This window comes from Pezoporus wallicus, unplaced genomic scaffold (assembly GCF_028554395.1).
Source record: "Pezoporus wallicus isolate ANWC-B61680 ecotype Strahan unplaced genomic scaffold, APGP_CSIRO_Pwel_v1 contig_818, whole genome shotgun sequence".
Taxonomy (NCBI): domain Eukaryota; kingdom Metazoa; phylum Chordata; class Aves; order Psittaciformes; family Psittacidae; genus Pezoporus; species Pezoporus wallicus.
Genome location: NW_026636248.1, coordinates 4660322 through 4683833, shown reverse-complemented (window position 1 = coordinate 4683833; position 23512 = coordinate 4660322). Strand labels below are relative to the sequence as shown.

At 36.7% G+C, this 23512-nt stretch overlaps 1 protein-coding gene across 1 annotated transcript in view; it reads left to right on the top strand.

Moving 5' to 3' along the window:
- Positions 1-23512, top strand: part of GMDS (GDP-mannose 4,6-dehydratase) — a 422575-nt gene that overhangs the window by 79201 nt on the left and 319862 nt on the right. The window lies entirely within an intron of this gene.

The following is a 23512-nucleotide window of genomic DNA, read 5'->3' as shown; positions in this document are numbered from 1 at the left end:
TCATGGTAGATGCGAATTTGTAATCATAATGGTGCTACTTATTTGGTTACATGGTAGCTGTGTACTTAACTAGTTTGGCTCTAATTCTGCAATACTTCCTTATGGCAAAAGTTTTTTTAATTTGGTATGGTTTGTTTTTTTTTTTTTGGGGGGGGTGGGAGGTTTTTTTGCCTTTTTTTCTTTTCCTTTTTTTAAAAAAAAAAAAATTTGGTGTAGTCGTTCTTATATAAAGCAGCTGGTTAAATAGTTCAAGGAATTAATTGTAAAACTTTTCTACTATTGCATTAGTAGCAACGCTTAGAATTGTGTCATGCAAGTTGCATAACAAATGTTTTATATACTGTACCTCATGGTTGCTACCACCCAGTATAGTTTGTTGTGCTGTTACATTATGACAGAGGGTTTAGTCTTATGAATGTTGCAGAATCTTTCAGCTTCTGAGAAAATTGGTGGATTTTTTGGTTGTTTTATAAAACAAGCAGTTTGGCTTTTCAGTGTAGCAGTGTAAAGAATATTAACAGCGCTCTGCGATGCAGTAAGACTTTCTCATAGGCAAAAATAAGCCTAACCTTAATTTTATGGAGTTAGAGAATTTTATTGTTATGCTTTATAGAATATTTTATGTCACAAAAGGATATCAAATGTCTCAAGATGATATCAAATTACCTCTAATTTAGCATATAGGGTAGTTCATTTTATTGGCCAAACAGTGAGTTTCCAAACCTGATTTGCGCTATAAAGGACTATAAGTATAGAACCTGCTGCCCTAGCTTACATCTGATTAGTGTATGATCCCTGTATGGGCTTGTGGTACTGTGTTCTATGGCATGCTTGGATACCTGTTCATTTCCCGTCATCTGTTTACTGGTGGTTGCATTTGTTTACTGGCAGCTTGCAACATCAGCCTTATGAACATAACATCACTAAAAAATTTTTATGTAAACCAGTAAATTCTTTATTTGCATAGTGCTTCACACGATGGGGTCTTGGTCCTTAGCCAGTGCAATTAGGTGCGCTGCCTTAGTTACAAAAGCGTAAAAATTAGCTGGTCTGTCTTCTGTCCTGCAGAATACTTTACTGCTATTGCTTGTGCTGTATCATCCAGGCTATGATCCTGAAAGGTGCTGAACAGCCTTAGTGCATGTAGCTCAGCAAGCCCGTTTTACTTCACACTGTTGGAGTTGCTTGTGTGCTTTCCTGGGGTTCGTTCAGGATGTGATGTCCTTTTGGGATGGAGTGCACCAGAGGGCAGAATAAGCCTCTTGAGCATTTCTTTCAAACTATTGTATGTGGTGTTCTGCTGTGTGTAGTTTAAACACTTTCAGTAATATAATTCCTTTTAAGCAATCAAGTTTAAGATAGTTTTATACTTCAATTATTCAGGGCAATGTTTTAAATATAATACTTGTAGTACCTGTTCAAACAGATTTTGTGTGTGGCCTAGGAAGAAAGGTAATTCCAGTAATGGCTTGCAATTGGAACATGTATGTCTCTTCTAACTAAATGCTTATGGCAACTTTACATAATCTTTGTAAATGCAGCTTGTATTGTCAGGCTAAATAGATTTAAAACCAAATGTTCCTAAGGAACTTAATGCAACTTTTATTAGACAAATTAGCTTTAATAGTTAAATATATGTATTGTGGCTGCAAATGCTCTGAATACATAAAAAGAGCAATGGAATAACACACTCAGTGGTACTAGTATGTCTTAGCAAATACAAGCATTAACAAATTGCTCCCCAAACCAAGTACTATTTATGTCAAAACCAACAAGAAAATTAAGGTATTATGTTTATGATTATCTTTTAATACTGCAGAAGATATCACATGACTTCTGCTGCAAGCTAACGTTGCATCTGTGTCCTCCTATTCCACCTTTCTCATTTTCTCCTTACCTGCCCCTTCCCTCCCTCAACAACCCCAATCCTTTTCTTGCTCTGATGTAGGGTATCCCCCCCCCCGCCCCGGGAAAAATACACACGAGTTCATATGCTTTTTGGATCACAGTGACCTTACTTACAGTTTGTGTGACTAACTTGCGATGTTTTTGCTTTTTTTTTTTTTTTTTAATTTTTCCTTTTGTTATTTTTTCATATGGATCATTTCCAGGGTAAATACTGAAGCACATTTCTACCAGTGTGTTACTTGTGCATTATGAAGGCGGCCATGTAAAAAAATGAAAGTATTTGGGTACTTAATCAGGGATGTGAAAAGGGCCCAACTAAGCCCTGAAACAGGACTGTTTCATATGGCTTGGTAATTAAAGAGCAGAATGTAGGCTGTCGTGAATCTGTAACTGAAGATTATAGATTCCTTTAGATCTTTTTTGCAGCTTTGGTGGGTGTCTCTTGCATGAAGTTTTACAAATGCAACTTAGGGATTTTTTTAGCTGCTGTTCCTATATTGTGCAGTTGCATACAAAGCAGGCTGAGCACTGTGATAAATGGAGTTTATCTTCGTGACCCTGATGACAGATAAAGTACCACCTCCTTCATCTCATGCTTTGTGTGTGGTTTCTGCTTTAAGGCTCAGTAATTTGACTTCGTAATGGACTTCTGAATTTTAAGTCTGATGCAACGCAGGGAGGGCGGGCACCTGGCGGATCCATGTTCGTTCAATGCCATGGCCCCAAATAGGTCTGGATAGCTGTTGAAATCAGGCCCTTGATGAGCTCTTTTGCTACATAATTACATTACAAGTACTAAACTAGTTACTTTAAAACAAACTTTAGAACTGGCCTCTCGTTTGAGGTTATGAATGGAAGAAGGTTGTTATATTGGGCTCCCTTTTAGAGAAGGGTGGTTTATTTTCTAATTACGGTTTTGTTGTCAAGAACCAAATCTCTGCTGTAGTTGTAGCTATTTTGAAGTGTAAAAGTAAATGCTGAAGTGATTTCTACATCCAGGCGGGACTGGGGGGGAAGGATCAAAAACTTCCCTGGTAGTTTTTTTCCAACAGCTGCTGCAGGGGATGATAAAGCTGGGGGAAAGGGATGGCAGAACCAGTTGCGGCATTCACAGCGTTGTATTTCTTACGTCAAATAGATGGCAGCAGAGCGTTGTACACAATGAAGCAGCTCCATCCTGAAATGGGAATGAGAGGGGAATGACACTTCAAGCTGACTTGTATCAACTTCAGCCTTGAACAGCTTGCTAGGCATAAAATAGGAAAGAAAGCTACTATTGATAATGCAGGCGCATAGAGGATGAAGAACGGTATGAGATGCTATAAAATACTGAATTTCTGGAATAGTCCCAGGTGGCAAAACTTAATCTTTTAAGGTATGTCATCCACTCATGCAACATGATTGAAATCAGCTAACATAATATGCATGTCAAAATAAAGAGACAGAAGGAAAAAGAAAGTATTCACAAGTTGCAACTGAAAGTGATATACAGCTGCCTTGGGGTACTGTAGGAGTTGGCCAGAATGCCTATTTCTTAGTTAAGCAAATTAGAGAAAGGAAATGTCAGTCCTCAGTCAGGCAAGCATTCTTTGGTAAAGTTTGCTCAAATGTCAGTGTTTTTAGAAAAAGAGCTGCAGTCTGTTCTGCTCTGATCCCCAAAATTAGATTTGCTAATAAAATGAGTCAAACTGCAGATCCGTCTCTAGAAGTGTTTTATTAATAAAAGTAGTACAGTGTTTGACTTGGTATTTATGAAGTAGAAAATTAATGGCTGCAAAATAGCTGCAGTCATCTAGGCATTAACATATATTGTTGTATGCTCATCTGCATCTAAAATTTTGTAGTAGGATGATCCCAAAATAAAAGGTGGAATTGAAGCTTTGATGTCAATGATTGCTCAGGAGCTGGGATTTAAAGATATCATAGTAGGAGGATAGAAAAGAAGTTGAGAAATTATTATTCTAGTGTGACTAGAGTAGTCTAGAAATTCTGTTAAGGCTGGAAATGTCAGCGTAGGATGCTATCTTGAAGTTACAAAACATTTTATTTCTGTTACAGCTCTGAGGGCAACCATCCTGTCTGAGCATTAGCTTTACAGTTTACATTTCTGATGGACCTCATTAAACAAATGCTATTTAACGCAGTTGCCTGAAAAATGGTTACAATAACTTGGTGATACCTGGCAGGTTTCTATTTTGCTCATACAATGTTTCATTTTCAGAAATTTGATATTTTAGTGATCTGTCCACCCCCTTCAGCAGGCTATTTGAAAACCAAACCATCATGTAATTTATTTCTTACAGGTTTAAAGAAGAGCATATTTGATTCATTTGAAGTGTTGTAGCTCATGCTAGCTGCTACAGTTTACTGAGATCAGAGGGTAATGCAGCACTACAGAAGAGTAGGTGATTTTCAGTATCATTCATCATATACTATAGAAAGTGCTAATATAATAACAGACTTCTGGAGTGTTCTCATTATGGCTAAATTACTGTTCATGCAGCTGTATGAGTGGGTCTGCATGTGTTTTGGTTTGTTTTTTTTAATATTTTATTCTTTTTAATGTCTTAAAATGAAAGTGACAATTTAAAGGAGAATGTTGATGTAACAGTTATATGCGATATCTGCTACTCAAACACTGGTAAAGCACTGCTATTAAATGGAGGAAATACATGTGATTTATTGGATGAGTAATAATATGAAGCTATCTTAATCCATTTTTTTCTCTTGTTAAGTATGAAATTAATTTGGTATATCATATTTTAACATTTTTATTGTGCTTCTGAACACTCTTCAGTGGAGGCATATTAAACTCTTGGAAGAAACAATGTGGTTGTGCTTTTATAATTTTAGAAATAATTTATTAAATTGCTGTTCTAAACATTAGAAATGGAGTCTATGAATAATCTGAACAAGCAGTTATGCATGCATTGCATTGATTATTCAGATAAATTAGGTTGGCAGAACAAACTTCTTAAAATAAGCAGTTTCAAAACTCTCTTTGTAATTCTTCTTGGGGCTAAGTGCTACAGACTCCTATTTAAGCCAAACCCCAGTGAAATAAGTGTTTGTGAGGGGGTTGGTGTGGAGAGAGGATTGTTGTTGTCTCTTGCCTCTTTTCCATTGAGGTAAGGATATTAGCTTGAATGACATCATTTAATTTTCTTGATTTTGAAATGGTGTATTTGCATAACAAAGCAGTATTTCTTTTTTTCCTGTAGGTTTATTAGGACTGTTGGGGTTTATGTGTGTGTGCATGTTTCTGGTCTTCTTGCTGAGTAACACTACATCTGTTCTTTGTTCTGTGTAAGTTTGGCTTTGTGGTTTATGCAGCTTTAAAAATGTATGTGTATCCTCTCGACTTCCTTCATCTGTGGGAGAAATGCACTGTGCGTCTTAAGGTTACTTGGTATGTTTTACAGGCATGCAAAACAAGAGAAATAAAATATTTTCTGCGGTAAAAATTGTTTTGGTTCTTTTCTTAGAGTGTAAAACAGCATAGAGATAACTTAAAGCACACAAAACATTTCCGTCAAAGAACTGTTGCAGTGAGACATGCACGTTTAGGCTCACAGAATCTATGATTTAGAAAGGCTGTGTGCTCAGGAGTGAGAAAGCACATTTATGTCAGCAGGGATTAATTCCACTGTTACAATAGTCTGCGGACACAAATTTCTGTTTTTCCTTGGACTTTTTAGAAACCGAAGGTGAAACATAATTTGAGTTCCAGCTACTTCATTAGAGTTGATAAATTTTGTGGGTGTTGGGAATAGACATAGTTATTCAATTTAGCCATGTTGAAAAATATATCAAGGAAAAAAAAGTTGTAATTCTCAGATGTTTAAGATCACTTGTTCTCTTTTCTGTTTATAGCAATGATCTTGAGGGAATCTGTATAGAATATTGTATCTTGATCATCTCATTCACAGAAGACACTCAGTTGTTTACTTTGTAGACAGTCTGCATCTGGTATTTATTGCTAATCCAGCCAAATTAGGAATCATGCTGGTTTAAATAGTGTTGGCGCAGTTTAATCATATTTTGATGCTGCCGTGTTTTATTTTATCAGGCAGAAAAGTTATTCAGGAATTTCTCAGTTCTCGTCAAAGATAATGAAGATTTTTAACTTAGCAACAACTGAGCATTTTACTTGCTTGTATGAAACACTTGGGTCTGAAGAGTGAGGACATCTTTATCAGTGTTTGTGCCCTAACATGCAACTTGTTTTGCAGACAAGTTGGGTACGTTTTTCATAACAGCAGATTGTTTGGAAATGCTTTTTTTTTTCTTCTCTTTTTTTTTTTTTTTTTAGTTCAGTTCTGTCTGCTATGGCATGAGGAACTCCTCAACTTCTATTAGTTTTAACAATCTGACTTTTTTGAAGTGGAGCTATATTGAGCATCTTTGGCAGTACACTGAGACTTCAGAAGTGTAGTTACAGCAACAGTAGGAGTAGACTGGTGGTCTATCTTCCTACACAGCTATCCATACTAGCTTTCCATTACTTTACTTTTTCATTAAGTATTTACTGAATATACTGGCTTGCATAATTGCATTGTGAATGCCTGAACTTCATTTTTCCTGTAGCTATGTGATGCTGAGAAATCACATTTTAATTTTAGCCAGACGTTCTTGCATCATGTTGCTTCATGGTGATGCAATTTCATTGGCATAGCATCAGAACAAAGGATACAGCATCAAACAAAGATGTAAAAACAAATTAAAGGATGCTAGAAGTTTGAAGTATTGCTTTAAAGATTTTAATATGCATAATGCTCTTGATTTTTTTAAACCTGTATGTGTGTAACAACCTTTGAGTTCTGTGGAGCTTTTCTAATCTTATATTGGTATAATATTTTTCCTTTGACTTGTCTCTAAAACTCCAGTGTGGCAAAGAACATCCTCCAGAAATGATGTATTTTAATTACAGGGCGTACACAACCTATGTATTTAGTTAGCTGGGCAGTAAAACTTAATTGCGAAGCTCTAAAAATGCTCCTGAAAACATTGCGTACATTCAGCACACCTGAGTCTATGGAGCTAGTAAAAGATTCAGTTAGTTTACTAAGACCACATTATCTAAAATACCAATTCCACTGAAAAAATAAACTAAAAATTGTGTTGAGTACAGGATAATGTAAGATGCTAATTATTTATACGCTGATCTATTTATACTGTAATCTTTTCCATGTATCAACTTCAATTATATTAGCAGTTCTTGCAAGTTTTATCTGAAATAAAATGGTATATAATTCTTCCTGTAGATTTCAAATGGTACAACTTAATTGAAACAGTATGGTATGTAAATAACTGATAAATGAGAATTCTTTTCAAACAAGAAATTCTGTAAAACCTCTCAGGGTTTTTGTTTTATTTTGTTTAGTTTTTCATGTACTAGATTTTCCTGAAGCTGGTAGCAATAATTTTAATGAAAGAAAATGATTGATTTGGCATGAGGTCTGATCCCGAGGCAACTCAAGTCACTGGAAGAGATTCTCTACAGTGCCTGGGGTATTTCATGCTTGCAGATTTTGTTCTGTGTCTAATACTTCAGCTTTTTTCAGGTATCAGTATTTCTAGGTGTTGTGCATTTTTTGACAGATCACATTTAGATGTATGAGTATCATTACTGAATGCTGGAGATTCCAGTGCGTAATTGCATTTTACAGTGTTACTATATTCACCACTGCATTATTTTTGTTAAAGAACTTACAATGATGAAAAATATGCCTTAGAAAGTGCCCTTGAAGTGGAAACACTGGATGCTAATTAAGATTTAAAAAAATGTTATACAAGTCAGTTGAAGACCAAACCTTTGGGTAGGTTTTGGAGAATTGCGTACTGTTAACATTGTTTAAATTGTGTAAGTAGTTTATTACTTGTAATTTGTTGCCTTACATTTGTGGTTAAGGTACTGAACTAGAATTCCTCTATAAATATTAGTGTAGGGTATTCTTTATTTATACTAAATAAATCAAAGCAAATGACTTGAACTTTCTCTCCAGTGCTTCAACTTAAAATAAATAATTGGAAATCTGATGATTAGCATTGAGTCATATTGAAGTCAAAATTTTACAATAATGACATGCAACTGATCAATAGCAATAATTTATGATACTGTCAGTGTAGATTTAGTAATCTAAGAACAGTAATATTGTTGTAATTTAATGGTTGAAAAATATGTGTAACACTATCTAACATGAAAACCTGTCCTCATTCACAGGGCAATTTTTCCATTGATTCTGTGGTTTCCTTAATAAAGCTGAAATATTTTTAATCCAAGAAAGGTTTGCTTTAAAACAAAACAAAAGGGTAGGGGGAAAGGAAAGCAGAAGAACATTTAACGTGGCAAGACCCATGGATAAAACAGAATTGTCTGTAATATATTATCCTCTCTGTCAGCAAGTATAGATTAAAGTTGACTTGACTTCTGTAAGCAAATGTTAACATTTTTATAGGAGGGGTGTCCTTCTTAATGACATGTTACATATGCATATTTACTATTAGATTTTAACATGTTCACAAACTTCACTGTTAACAAAGTGAAACATGTGGCTTTCGAGTGCCATAGAGTGTAAATAATTTGGAGATTTAAAGGTTAAAAGAACAATATATTGAAGACATAATTGTGTTTCAAGGCAAGGAAGCAGTTGAACCTTAATCAAATGTAGCTTAAATTTTAATTTATGGTTGGGTTTGGTTTTTTTTAAGTAGGTAGGCACTTTTGGTTTTATGGGGTGTGGAAAGATGAACGTTTTGTCTTTAATATTTGAGGAGGAACTTTTTCCATAATGTAATTAAATGTTATTTAATATGTGTTAAGAATAAAACTTCACAAATAACTTTTAAACTTTTTGAAGTGGCTTTCATGCAGTATGCCTGTGAGTTTGAAAAGAGCATCCCAAGGTGCACGTGGGTGTGTGGAAACTTGGCTTTCACTAGACCTTTGGTTAGGTGCCATTCAGTTCATTTGTATGTTGATCTCTGTCTGCTGTATCGAATATGCTGCAGGACCTCCAGCATGGAGGCTACTTCTTCATGCATCTTCTAAGCCCTAAATAGGCTCTGCTGTTCTGGCATCGCTTCTGGGTGGCACTGTCATGCTGTAATATTAAAACATAATTTAAATGAAGCAGTTGAATAGAAATGTATCTTTGGTTCTCTTCCACTAACACAGTTAGACACCTTACTTCAGACTAAGCTTTCTAATATGTTTTTTCTTTGCTTCAGTTGAACTGGTGTTTGCCCAGAACTGCTGATGGTTGTGGTGGATTCTTGATCTTCATGAATTAATGCTAATTTTTTGCTTTCTTTAGATCTCAGCCTACATAAAGCAATTTGTAAAACCTGTTTATATTTGAATAAAATCAGAAACTTTATACTTGCTAAATTAAATCTGCTCATTTAAGATATCATTTTTGTCAATATGTTCTAAAATTGTAGTTAAAAATGTTTGCTATAAATGCGGGTGGATGCATTTTAAAAATTCAAGCACAGGTGTGGTTATTTGTAAGCATAACCTATAAATAAGGGTAAACTTATGTATCTGTGTTGCTCGGTTTATTTTTCTAACAGTCCATGGTAGCCTGTCCACACTTTGTTTTCTTTACTGAAGTTGTTATTAGTACACGTATTACTGGTTTTGCCCGTTCTGTCACATAGCATTTAGAACTACTTAAAAAAAAAAAAAAGCTTTAAAAATTGTGATTGAAAATGAGAGGGTAATAGGGTAATAGTTATTTTTGTCAATTACTGTGATTTAAAGGATCTTCATAAATTGGTAGTTCTCTCTAATTACTGTTTTTCTCTTAACATGGAAACGTAGTTATTTTTAAAATGCTGTGTTCAAAGTGAGAAATTGCTTGTCTGACAAGCAATGAAATCTGGAGGCTATATTATCTGTACTGTTGTTTATGGCTATTAATCAGATGTATTTTATCTCCTAACTTTTATGTTCTTTCTTTTCCCTGATTTGTTTCTCTATAGCAGTATGTGGGAAACAGTAATACAAAAGACATATGAAAATATTAAGAGATAGGATAACAGAAAAGAGTGTTCTGTTAACTTTTTATTAGATCATTATTATTAGATATCACATTTTATGCATGTTGAGCTGCACTGTTATAAGTTAGTTGCATTGTGTCCACATATTAATTACTTGGAATGCCATCAAAGCTATTTTCCACATATTAATAATGCTAAAGATTTCAAGTATTTGTCACATCATGTGCTAAATGTAATGGTAGTAGTACAAGTATCGTAGATTGGGTGTTTCATTACTTATTAAAACATACCAGTCAAAGTACAAAAGTGAGACTTAATAAATTAGTTTAATCTTTTTTTTTTTTTTCTCCTTTCACTTTTTGATTAAAACTTTTTTTTTTTTTAAATGACTGGTAAGCATGGGGAGTATGTGAAAATATTACATTTTGGAACTGATTTAAAAGGCTATGACTAGAACCATCTGTTCCCACCTCCTAATCTTCAAGTTGCTCTTGAAAAATAGGCCAAACCTTATCCCAGGGGGGCTAGTGAATACAACTATCTACAACAATAATAAGATGTAAAAATACAAAATACACAGATACTGAAAGCTCAGTGATCTGTAGTAGCCCACTCTTGCTTCTGGATAGTTTTGCAGGCTTGACTTCCTTAGTGGGAAGAATATAGGATACGCATGGAAGGGAAGCTACCTATTTGTCTTCATGTTAATCAGTTTGACACTGGTTTGACAAAGTTTGGAAAAGAACGTTGTCATCTGCCACATGCACGTGTTTCCACTTTGGCAGAGAAACTGATATTCCACACATTCCCTCTTCTCAGACCAAGTCAGGAAAATGTTCCGTTATGTCACATTTAGGACTAAAAGTTGGGTGTCTGAACATCACTTTCTTAAAAATAATAAAAAGGTAAATGCCATGCAAGCATCAAAAAAGGCTCAGTGTAGGGATGATGCTTTTTGAGTGGTGGTTTCATGAACAAACCCCCCATCCACATCCTGCTTCCTTTTCCTTGATATGGCTGATCATTGAATAATTCTTTTGCTGACAAGGTGACTTTAAAGGTAAATGGACTCTTTGGAGCTATTGTCTTGGGTCAGTCTTTTTGAATCCAAAGCTCTATTTTACTGAGATGTGTGTGTGTGTGTGTGTGTGTGTGTGTGTGTAGTGTCCACAGCTTAGATTTCTGTCTTTGCCATTTGGCATCCATCTGAATTAGTTGTAGGGGCCAGTGAGATAATCCAGGTAGAAACACTAGCCCATATAAAAACAAAAACAAAGGAACAAATCTAAATCTACCCTCTTCTAGTTTAAAACCATTCCTCCTTTTCCTGTCACTACATGCCCTCATATAAAGTACCTCTCCAGGTTTCTTGTAGGCCCCCTTTAGGTACTGGAAGGCTGCTATAAAGTCTCCCTTCTTTTTTTACCAGGCTGAATAAGCCCAACTCTCTCAGCTTGTCTTCATAGGAGAGGTACTCCAGCCCTTGGTCATCTTTGTGGCTTCCTCTGGACTCACTCAAGCAGGTCCACGTCCCTCTTGTATTGTGGGCCCCAGAGCTGAATGCAGCACTGGAGGTGAGGTCTCACGAGAGCAGAGTAAAGGGTGAGGATCACCTCCCTCAACCGGCTGGCCACACTCCCTTTGATGCAGCCCAGCATACAGTTGGCTTTCTGGGCTGCAAGCGCACACTGCTGGATCATGTTGAGCTTACTGTCAACCACCATCCCCAAGTCCTTCTCCTCAGGGCTTTTCTCAATCCATTCTCCACCCAGTCTGTAGCTGTGCCTGGGATTGCCCCAACCCAGGTGCAGGACCTTGCACTTGGCCTTGTTGAACTAAATGATGTTTGTGCTTGCTTACCTGTTTGGAAGATCCCAAGCATGCAGAAACTTGTGTGCTGTGCAACTTCTGTTGTTACCTGTGTAAACTGTTGTTTCAGTCCCTTCTACAGCTTGTAGCACAGCCTGTTTACTGTAATACTACTACTACTACTTTGATTTTGGATTTATATTTACAACAAACCAAAGCAGAAGCAACAACTTCCTGTGGAATGATACAAGAATAATTTTTTTCTCTTGATTTTTTGGGGGTTTTTGTTTTCTTTTCGTTTTGGTTTTTTGGTCATTTTTTGGTTGGTTGGTTTTTTGCATGTGTTTTATTTTGGGGTTTTTAGTGGGGCTCGGGGGGATGGGAGGTATTGTTTTGTTGGGTTTTTTTTTTTTATAAGAAGCTACATGTAAAGTTATATGTTTTTATTTCTGGGTGTTTTGTCTTCAAATAATTTGAACTTAAAGTTTGTAAGTGGGAAGGTCTACTGCATAATTCCTGGTTGAATACCCCTGGATTTAGAGTAGTTTTGTCCCATAACTCAGAGTTCTGCATTCTCTACCTCTGAAAAGATTTGCAAAATCTTTAATAAAAAAATAAAAATATGTATAAAAAATGGTTACAGTATGTCTCTCAGAAAGCTGAAAACAGTTGAGTTTAAATTGTTTGCTTGCCCTCAGGCTGTTTTACCACCAACAGCTAGCATCCACTTCACCTGCAATGATTTAAGATCATTACTGGGCAGCTGACAGTGGATGCAAACTACCTTTCTACTCTTTTACCCCCAAACCAGGAGTGCCTTCATGTGTAATAAACTTTTAAACCAGAACCTCCTCTTTTCTAACCTATATGGCTAACTTTTTTCAGAGCCTTCCTCTACAGACCAATACTTTTGAGCCATGTTTCAGCATATCTGTACCTAAGATACTGCTGTTCCCTGACCTAGCTCATTTAAAACAAGCTTCTAAAGGGTACAGTATCCATCTGCTTCTAAAGAAATGGCTTTATTTCACAGTGATAAGCAGAAGAGTTTAACAGCATCAACAAGGTAGGATGGTGTGTTGGATGTCCCTTTAGACTCTGCTGCTAATATAGATCTGACGTTAGTTCCACGTAGCAAGGACTGTAGCTCCTCTGTGTTACTGCCTTTCTAATAAGATCTGTTGTTGTGGCATTCTGTGGGCATCTTGTAAGGACCTTTCACCTTGTACGTGAAGTGAAGAAAGCAATAACTTCCATTTATGGTTTTCTACTTCAAAGCATGGGCTGCAGTGTAAAGGTTCAGTTGCATTGGTCTCAGAAGTGCATATGCTTCCCCGCCAGAATGTATGTGTTACAGCCATTTAGTTGTAATAAGTATTGCTTGGGTTACTTTGTAAAGTATACTTGCATATTCTAATGACCGAGTTGTTTATAAAACTGCTCTGGAAAAATAAATCCTTTAGGATTTTTTCAAGTGTGTTCTGTGGGAATAATTCAGTCTTTGCAATGTGATAACTGTTTTTACTGTGTCAGGCACTATTATTAGCACACTCCAGTCATGATGTGGCTGTACCCCAAGCTCATGGGGATTGCTGGTTTTTTGGGTTTGTTTTTCAAAAAAGTAATTGGAATTTTTAATTGTTCCAACCACTATGTTGTCTTTTTGTTGTTCCTCCTCCTACTGTCCTGCCCCCCTGGACAATAGTGTGTATCTGCATTTATGTTACAGGTGCATATAGCACTTGGTGTATCTGGTTAGATTGATGCTCCTCTTGGTGGGTTTCTGATCATAGACAGAGCCTGATCCTTAGGCAGGAGGAGGGAGAACTTTTTGCTCTAGTATCAACAGGAGAACTGGTATACATCTCTTGCATAGAGAACAAAACACTAGTTGTTTTATTAGGCAGTGACTTTTTTTATTTAGTGTACCAATAGCAATTTTCTAATTCAAGCAGTCAAGATGATAGTAACTTTTCTCAGAAGCATAGGCATAAAACTGCTTTCGGCTGTAAACATCTCTTAAGTAGAGTAGGCATAAACTTGTTTAATTCTTTTCTGCATTGAGGGCTGTTATTTCCATTACACCTTCAAGTAATGTGCTAATGTGCTGCTTGAAAGGAGTTACTGATTCATGTTTTAATTATTGGCTATTTGTGAATCATACATATAAAACCCACAACTTACACTGCCGTGTTTTATAAGTGGCAATAGAAAATTTTTTGAAACATAATCATTATTTTGGTATAACTTTATTTAAAAAAAAATGCATGTTAAAATGTTTCTACATATTAGGTGTAAAAATATGGTATTTCGGGGCTTCTGTGACCCTGTTGACTTCCTATGGTTAAATAACAGTAGATATATTAGATGCCCTAGGTAATTTCATCAGTATGCATTAAAAGTAGATAGTGATTCCTAAACATTTCTTGGTCTTCTGTACAATAAAACAGGAAACAATTTGGCTGGCGACATAGAGGTGGAATGCGGTACGAAAATGAAATAAGATAAAACTCCCTGTGGAGAAGTAGTCTGCATGTTACACCCCGGAGGGATAAATGCTGATACTGTGCACGAAAGGCTTCTTTAGAGAGTCTTGGAATTTCTAAATATTTATTATGGCAGTATATAATGGCTGTATTACAAAATGTGTTGCTGTTTCCTGCTTTCTATATCCTGAAAATTCTTGATAATTCAACCTTAAGCTTAAATACTTCTTGTAGTTTCCTTATGGTTCTGCAGTTACGAACCTTGGAGCAATCAACACTACTGAAAAAAATATTTAGGAGCAAAAAGGGGATTACTAGGGAACACATTCTAATGGCTAGAATACTAGGCTAAAAGTGGCAGTGCTGGCTTTTAACTCTTTCCTTGACATTGACAGTTGAGAAGTGAGAACAAGCTAAGGTTCTTATACTCGGGGTGGTACAGTGCTCACTTGTTAAAATCTTTGCATTTCATGATAGACAATCTTGTCCTTATGGTCTATTTAGCTGATTTATGGTGTGCATAAGTAGACTGAGAATTATTTTCATTGGTTCTTCTGTTTGCAGTATGCAAGCAATTGCGATTACGCTAAAAAAGTTTATTCAGATTTGAAGAACAGATCATAAGATCATCATAGAAGCCTCTGTTCTGTTGTTTCTCTCCCTTTGTCTTGGAGAATCTTTTAGTGGTCCTTTCCTTGTTTATCATCAGCAATGGGCATGGTAAAGTACAGATGTCAAGCTGTTAGCAAAATTCCAAATAAAGCGGTCACTCAAACCGTGTGTAGGCAGGTCTTGAGTTATGAGAACCTGATATAGTATGCTGGTCTTACCTTAATGCTATGGTGTTTACTTAAACTTCAAAATGTTTAAGTAAATGTCAATGGATCATCAGCAAAAAAAAAAAAAAACAAAAAAAAAACCAAAACTTTTTCATTAATGATGGGGAATCTTAGTATCCTGAGTAACTAGAAGAGGAATAACTTCCTAGAGTTGGAAAAACTGATATTTATGAAAGATATGGACTCACAGATAAAAATTTTGCATGTGTCGTGTGCACACATCTACAAGCAGCTGCTTCATGCTCCAAAAATCCAGTTTAAAGAACCCTGCTTTTTCCAATTTCACAAGTCCAGTCTGTGTCATATTGAGGTACAAGGACTGATTCTGAAGTTCCTCCATCTTGTTTGAGTCAGGTGTGGGAAGGCATGGTTGAGGTGGAAGCTGTGCCAGCATTTCCCTACCTATGCACGTACTATGGATCTGGCAAAGAACAAACTTGTCTTTAACAAGACCCAGCGTGGTTTCCTGATGTGTGACAGTGCTAGCAGGACACACTTTGTTCTCTTGGAAGCTCCAAAACCACTAGAGCAAAAATTCGTTAGGAACCGTCTTTCAACCCATCTGGGACTTGGCCCCAGTATTTTCCTGAGATGGTACTGCCTTCTGTTGCTTCTAATGTTGTTATTGCTTTGGGATGAGAATGTAGATAACAGTGTGACTGCAGCCTGAGCTTTGGAGTAGGTAGCTGCCTAATGCCATGATTGGATTCGACAAATCAACACAAGAATAGATTCACAAATCCTGCAAAAGAACTCATTAAGGAGGGTAAGGGACTGTGGTTTCCATTCTCCTAACCTGCAGAAGAGCTTCCACAGATGAATTCACACTTTTTTATTAATTCTTTGGGAAGAGCAGTAGCTAATTGGAAAGCCTGGGGCTAGACATACCCTTGGTAGAATTTGCGTCCTTGTTTTGGATAATAATCCACTCATTGCTGAGAGGATCACTAGAGCAGTCTGGCAGTTGGTGGCTCATTGCCTGGAGCTTTAAGGAAGAAAACTCGAACTTTTTAAATCTAAAGACAGATTTTAATTGAGCAATAGGGAGCTGAATTGCAGGACTGCAAGGTTAAGTACTTTTTGGAGAGTACTTTTCCTTTTGTGGTCTTGCGGGGGGGGAAGAGAAAGTGGGTTGTATTTTTTTTAAGGGGCAAAAAAACCCACTTGAAAACTGCTGCAAAAAGTCACAGCTCCTGATTTACTCAATTTACTCTTGTTCTAGCTATTTGTAGTAAAGTGGACTGTATGGTCACTTCCAGGGACAATTGTTCCAGTGACAATTCTGGCCTTTTGTGAACTTATAAAGAGTTGCCGATACGTATCTCCGTGAATGAGGAGTTTATTACAGATTATAGATTTTCCCTGGCTATGACACTGAGGTAAAGCTCTATGAATGTAGCAGACAAAATGTTCTTTTAGTAAGGCAGCTGAGATGGATTTAATAAATGGATGAGCAAGCATTTTTCTGGTTATACCTGGGTGTGTGAACTAGAGGGTGTTTTAAAAATAATGCCTTAAATCTCTTGCTTATAATCCGATTACTTTTTAAATTTTGTGATGAACTGACAGCTGTGGCTTGTTGGATGTTGATTCGTGATTCCCTGAAAGCTAGCATGCTTGACTCTATTGCTGCAAAGCTACCTGGAGGAGAGAAAGCTTTCTGTGAGTGGGCATCATTAATCTCATGAGGGTTTCTTTCTGGTGGCCAGTAATGAGCAGCACAACTTTTCATGTGTACTTGGCTTGTTACTGATGACAAGTTCTACTGGACCTGAAGAGACTGTGACAGTATCCAGCCATTAGTACAAGAAACAATTGAGTCTTGCAATTGCTGAAGTAGTTGGGAAAAGCTAATTGTAGGTATTTGATATAAAACCCATCCTTTTTTAAAATTGAAGTGACTAAGATCTTGACATCAGTCTACCAGGTGAAATTTGTGCTGGTATTTATTTTTTCATGGTACCCTTTGACATTATGCTTGGATACTGTTTCCCATGGTTTCTGTACCAATGAGCCACTGTTTGCCCTTTGCCTTTTTCATGGAGGACCATGTGTATTTCTGCTGAGTTTTTCATTAAAAACACTTAAACAAAATCTGGTCCTGTAGACCATTAGCTTTGAGCTTGGGGATCATCAGAGACCTATAAACTGGGGTGTGGAAAGCAGTGACCTAAGGAATTAATTTCATATAGCTGAGCCACTATATTTATAAGCAGCAGCAACTGTTTTGTCTCTTGGCTTCATTTCTTGAAGATGTAATTAAGAGCTTTTTCCACCCCGCTGCTGATCCTTCTTCTAACTGTAACACACAGATGTTAAATGGTTATCCTAAACTGTAAAGTGTTAATACTTACAGTTTTCACCAGTAAACATGAACGCTTCATTCAAAATTTTGTAAAGATTTTCCTGTCTGTAATCAATTATAATGACCTGTTATAATCCCTTAAGATGTGATTTAGAGTACCAATTAATTATGATTATATTAATTAAGACTGCAGTTCCTCCCCTGAGCTTTCTGTATTGGCAGAAAGCGTTAGTACAGTTCACTCAGCTGCAAAAATCAAAACAAAGCACTGCTTGCTGTTCAAGGAGCAAGCTAGTATGAAGAAAATACTTCTCAGGGAGTAGATGAGTGCATATACCTTCCTTTCATTAGAGAAATACATTTTTAGGTCTTCTGATATTACTCAGTTTGTCAGGTTACGTATTTTCTTTTCTCTGTAAGTAAGCAGTAAGCTTGTAATGCTACTAATGATCAGATCCACAGTTTACTTAAATGTTTGGCACTTTGAGTAAAACCGCAACAGATGCACGGGAAAAGTAAAAACCAACCAGCCAACAAAAAAAAATCCCAAACTCCCCTCCCTCTCCTGCCAAATTATATATATGGGAAGAGGGAGTAAAAAGAACCTCTACGTATGTAAAGGGAGATGTGGGAAATTTAAAACAATTTTATGCTTGTGATTTAAAAGCAAAACATCAACTTGAAATGTACTGTTGAGTTCATTCATGAAAAAAATACGGCCAAGAGAACTAGGAGATCGTCTGGCAGGTATTTTTCATCATGGCAGATGAAGAAAAACGTATAAGCTTCTTAAGAGGATAAAATGATACTGAGGCATCAGCCAAAACTGTTGTGTTTTGACAAGTATGATTTTACGATTAGTACACCAGATGGAATGCTGCCTTAAAACTTCCTTTAAAGTGCGAAGTAGAAGTTATAGATGTTCAAAGTTACTGTAAAGAAGTTTCCAGTTTAACATCTGCAAGAGTAAATTTGCCATATGACAGCGTGTTTCTTGATACTGCTTGTAAGCAAATGTCATTCTGAGTCAGTCATAGAAGTGCAGTTAATGCTCATCTGATTATGTAAATACTGTGTTCTACCTGATAGTATCAGTGCACTGTATGGATGACCAAGTTTTGCATTCCCTTGCTTTACTTTGCTTTTCCCTTAAACAGTAGCTTACGCTAGCAATAGTTTTCTTCCTTTTCCATTCCTTTTGTTTTCAAAGGCTGGAGGTGCGCAAAAGGGGAAAGGATAGGATGAACAGTGGTTTTATCGCTTTTATATGGTCCTAGTCCATCACTAAAGTTCATGCCTCACTGAGACAAAATGGGAATATTGGAGCACATATTTAGCTGGCAGTAAAATGTGTAGGACGACATGGATTTCGCACTGTGGCATCCATAGGCTGTTGCCTCAAGGATGGGTAAAAAGTGGCAGTGCCACATCTGCAGAACAGATTCAGTCAAGAGCAAAGTCATGCCTCTTTTGGGGTGGTTTGGCCAGCACTACAGTGAGGATTCAGGAGTGCATTTGTAGGAAGCATTCAGTCTCTGAGGCAAAAAAAAAGCTTTCTGCTAGGGAAAATTGATCATGATTTCAATGCTATGTAAAAAGTTTCCGTGTTTTAGAGGTGTTTTTCATATATATATGTATGCTGTTTGCTCATACAGCCACCTTGTTTCTGCCATACTCAGGTAGAACCACTCACTGTGCTGGACTCTTTCCCTGGGACCATATATTTTTTTAGATATGCTTAAATTTTAATCACCAGTGTTCTGCTAAGCCAGTGCTCATGTTGGGGAAGTGCCCCTCTTCTGCTTTGCAAGTACTCCTGCTGGGTCTGCTAGAGACTGGCCATTTGTGTGTACCTGGAAGTAGTTTCTGTGGTATTACCAATCCATCTACTTAAAATCATGTGGTTTTAGCTCTAGTTGTGTTTTGTCTTTCGGTATTTAAGACCTTAATGTATTATGGTCTTTCTTAGAAAGATCCTCTGGAGTCTTGAAGAGTAGATACAATATTTTGCTGACTTTTTGAAATAAAGGAAACACATTTTTTTTTTATTACGGGACTCCCAGGAACATGGTGTTTAAAATGCAATAATCTGTGTCCCCATTCTCTTGCATTTACCCCCTTATTTACTCAAGAGACTTTGATGGTGGAGTTTTGCACTAAAATTGGGTATTAATCATCTTCTGGTTTTGAGGTGTTTAAATAATGCTTTTTTTCTTGCAGACTGTCATAGATGAACACCCTATTTTCTGTCAGATAAAGGTGATATTCTACTCAGTGTAATGTTAGGAAGGATTAATGTTTTATAAAGATCTGCTAAACTCTTAACAGATGCTCTATGCACAGTCTAACTCAGTTCTCTACTACCGGGACTCCTTTTTTCCATGTGTTGTAGCTCCTATGACTGTTTTCACAGATACATGCTGATTATGTTTTACTTGTTGACAAAAATGTTAAGAATTAAATTTGTGTCTGCTGAAATACATTTTTCCTCACTCTTCCATGCAAAAAACACCTGTTAACTTTCTTCTGAATCTCAAAACCAGCTGAGACAGTGATGAAAAGGTGTGTCCTTGATAGAAAAAATTACAGATCTGTATTGAGATGAAAACTATTGCTGTGGTCACAGCTCTGGTCCTAATTGAACTTCATGAAGCAACTTGTATTACAAGTAAAATAATTTTTAAAAACTCAAAATATTAATTTGACTGTCTTAGCATATCATATCTTTCAGCTGACTTCCATTAGCTTGCTGGGGCTGTTATTTGTGTTGTCTGGTCATAAACATACTCTTAAAAGCATACCATAAAATAGTGTATGTAGTGTAAGAATCCTGACAAAGGAAGGATTAACCTCTCTAGACCAGGAAATAATGAAGACAAACATGTACTTATTTTGACAGTCACAGCTGGTAAGTCATTAAATTCTTTAATGAAAGTTCTTTTCTTGACAACTTCAACATTAGAATAGGTCTCTGACTAAAAACTGTGTTTCATTTTTCCTAGTTCACTTTCAAGGAAGAAAGCAATAGAATTGAATAGAAAACTTACATTAAAACTTGTGACATAGACTGGTTAGTTGCTTCTATTTTCTGATCACTTATAAAAGATAGCCTTGAACAACTATTATAATATGGACAATATCATGCGGTTGAGCATCATGAATCTGGTTAAAGAAAGATAAACTTTGAAAATTACAAGAATATAAAATTGGGGAGAGGGAGAAAACCATAAGTATAACTGAATAAATCTTTGAAGACTTTCATTAGTAACAACTTTCTGGAATTTCAAGGAAAGGCATAAAACCCAGGGGGATCTGGTAGTATATAACTCTTCCTGGAAGTAAACAGAAGGGCATTCTGAAACTAGGCAAGAGCAGTCTAATCTGTACCTGGTCTAATATACATATTACTTAATGGTTTTGGGTCCTGTTGTCCTTTGATTCTTTCTTTGAGGACTTACAGGTATATTGATCTACCAGAGATGGTGCAAAATTTCTGTGTGGTGTAGGCAGAAATTAATTTTGTCACCACAGATGGGAGTGGGAAATGGCTGCATCTCTTGCTGGAGTCAGGAAAGGCTGCTGCCTTGTCCAGACCTCTCCCTTTGGGGCTGTAGCAGCCCACTTGGCTCTCCAGCTGCCTGACATAACGCAGTATATGGGCATGCATACCCTCACTTGGGCTTTTTTTGCTGCTCCCCAGCAGTCTGCAACTCTAGACTAAAGCCAACCATGGTTCTGCCCCACTGGGCTACCACAGAGACTGAATGTAGCTGGAGATGTTTGGAGAGAGGCCTCCTGGGGAACCCAGAGCTGCAGCAGAGGTGTTCTTGTGAATCCTGCACGCATGTGCCATGTGCATAATTTAACGGCAGTGGCTGTAGGTGGGAGTTGTATTCATTTACTCTGTGCACTGACAGCCTAATATAAACATTGCAGTGTAAAACCACAACTGTTAACCAGTCTTGAAGGATCAGGGAGCCTCTGATAGCAAAAGTATGTAAAAAGAGCAAACAAAATCTTGGGAAGACTCACATAAAACATTAAAAAGATGACCAGTGAACTGTTCTGTTTTTCACCTGGCTGAGGTTAGTTGGGTGTTCACTTGCCAGCTTCTCTCCTTGCTTTTTAAAAGGTCTTTGAGATGGAGGAAAGTAGATTCAACTTGGTGGTGAGAGAAGGGCAAAGTGAAAATTTTGTTCTCTTCAGCAACTCCTTTTGTTCAGATATTTCAATCTGTTTTTCGTTTGGAAAATCCTGATGGAATGATCTTGAAAGAATTATGCCTGTTGTTCTTGGCATTTTGTGATCCTACTCCATGCAGTGCGAAGGACCTGCTGCTTCTCCCAAAAGTTATGAAATCGAATGGAGATTGATCTTGGATGTGCTCCAGTGTCTTTCCTTAAACCTTAGATTTTATTAGCTCTCCCCTTTTTTCCTCTGATTTTCTTCCCCTCCCTCCCACAATTCTCCTTTGCAATGACCTTTGTCAGGCCAAGGATTTTACTTTCTCACTTTTTTAACATGCAGTGAATATATGGCTCCATATAGACAGAGAGAGACTAATGTGGTTCAAAATAGCAGTTTCAAAGTATATCTACTCTGTAACACTAGGTAGCCTGCCTCCTGACTCAGCCAGGATACCAGAGTGTGCAAATAAATATGTCTCAGTTTATTAAAAAATAAAATATTTAAGCACAATTTAATTGTGTCTTACCATAGGGGTCTTTTTCTGATTTGAAGTCTGAATTCCAAAAAGACAAACTTTCCTTCTGGCTGAGACCCCCATAAGATGAGGTTATTCCAAAAAGGCTCCCCTGCGCTGGACACAAATGTTTTGGGGTTTTTTTACTCTGTTTTATTTTTTAATCACTCTGTCTTATTTTTTAATCACTTCTTGATCTCTGTAGTTTTCTTTTTGAATGGAGTAAATGCTTTGACTTTCATTATGAGATAGTTGGTGATCTCATTCATTCCTATTCCGTTTCATCTAGTTTAGTGGTGTGAATTGCCTGCTAATCATAAATAACAATAATGATAGTAATAATAATAATAAATAAATAAAGCAGCCACAAGTTCAGCTCCTATGCAACAAGAGTTTTGCCTTTGCTTTAGCGTCTGACTTCTACGTTAATTTACGTAGAGGTTTTTTTTTTTTAGCTTTTATTTTGAGTAGGTGAAAGCACCTTGATTAGCCATTTAGTGGCTGCCACTGGATGTAGCTGTTCTCTTAACTTCCCCCATGCCACCTTTTCACAGGAGATAAAGTCATCCGATCAGTCATTTGTTGCTGAGTTCTTTCCAGAAGCATTCCTTTGGTTGCCAGTGTTTTGAAAGTATTCTAGGCAAAACATGCAGCTAAAAAGGTGAAAGGATTTAGTTCATTACTGAGCACTATTATTGAACCCATGCTTTCTTGCGTAATATTACATAATATATTATGAAACATATTTTACACTCTCCAGTGTCTGGGTGTCTAGCTGCTTTAAGGACTTGCCTAAGCTGTGTGCCGTTATTTTGCAAGGTTAAATTGCCTTTTTCTGTGGCTGGTTGTCTTATTTACAGGTTCTAGGATTCTGTCTTTTTTTTTTTTTTACTGCATTTTTATCTTTAACACACTTCAAGCCGACTATTTGAGGTAATATTCAACGCCATCTCAGGTTTGTTTAGTTCTTGAGTTTTCTGTTGAATGAAGTCAATACTGAACTGTACATTTGATTAGGTATTTTTGGATTTTTTTTTTTTTATATTTCCACAAATAAAAAAATACATTTTTCTGTAAATGTACATTCTAACTCTTAATCCCATTATTGAAAACCATCAAAAGTAATTAAAAGTGTAGTAGGAAATATTACCTAAATTCTTAGAGTAGCCTTTTAGAGAGGAAAGTCAATCTGAAAATTAAAGTAGGCATCTGGGAAAGTTTTGGATTTGATTATGCCAGTTAGCACGTTTATGAATCTGCTTAATGCCTACTGGTCTTGCAGAGTAGGATTCTGGATTACATTTCCATAATAAATTTACAGAATGACTAAACCAGATTAAGGACAATTTAAGATAGCTGCTTCAAAGACGAGGTTCCTCTTCTAGCGTAAGCTGCTCTACATGCCAGCTTACATTGCACATTTTTACAGCCTTACATGCAGCAGGACCTCTGTACTTGT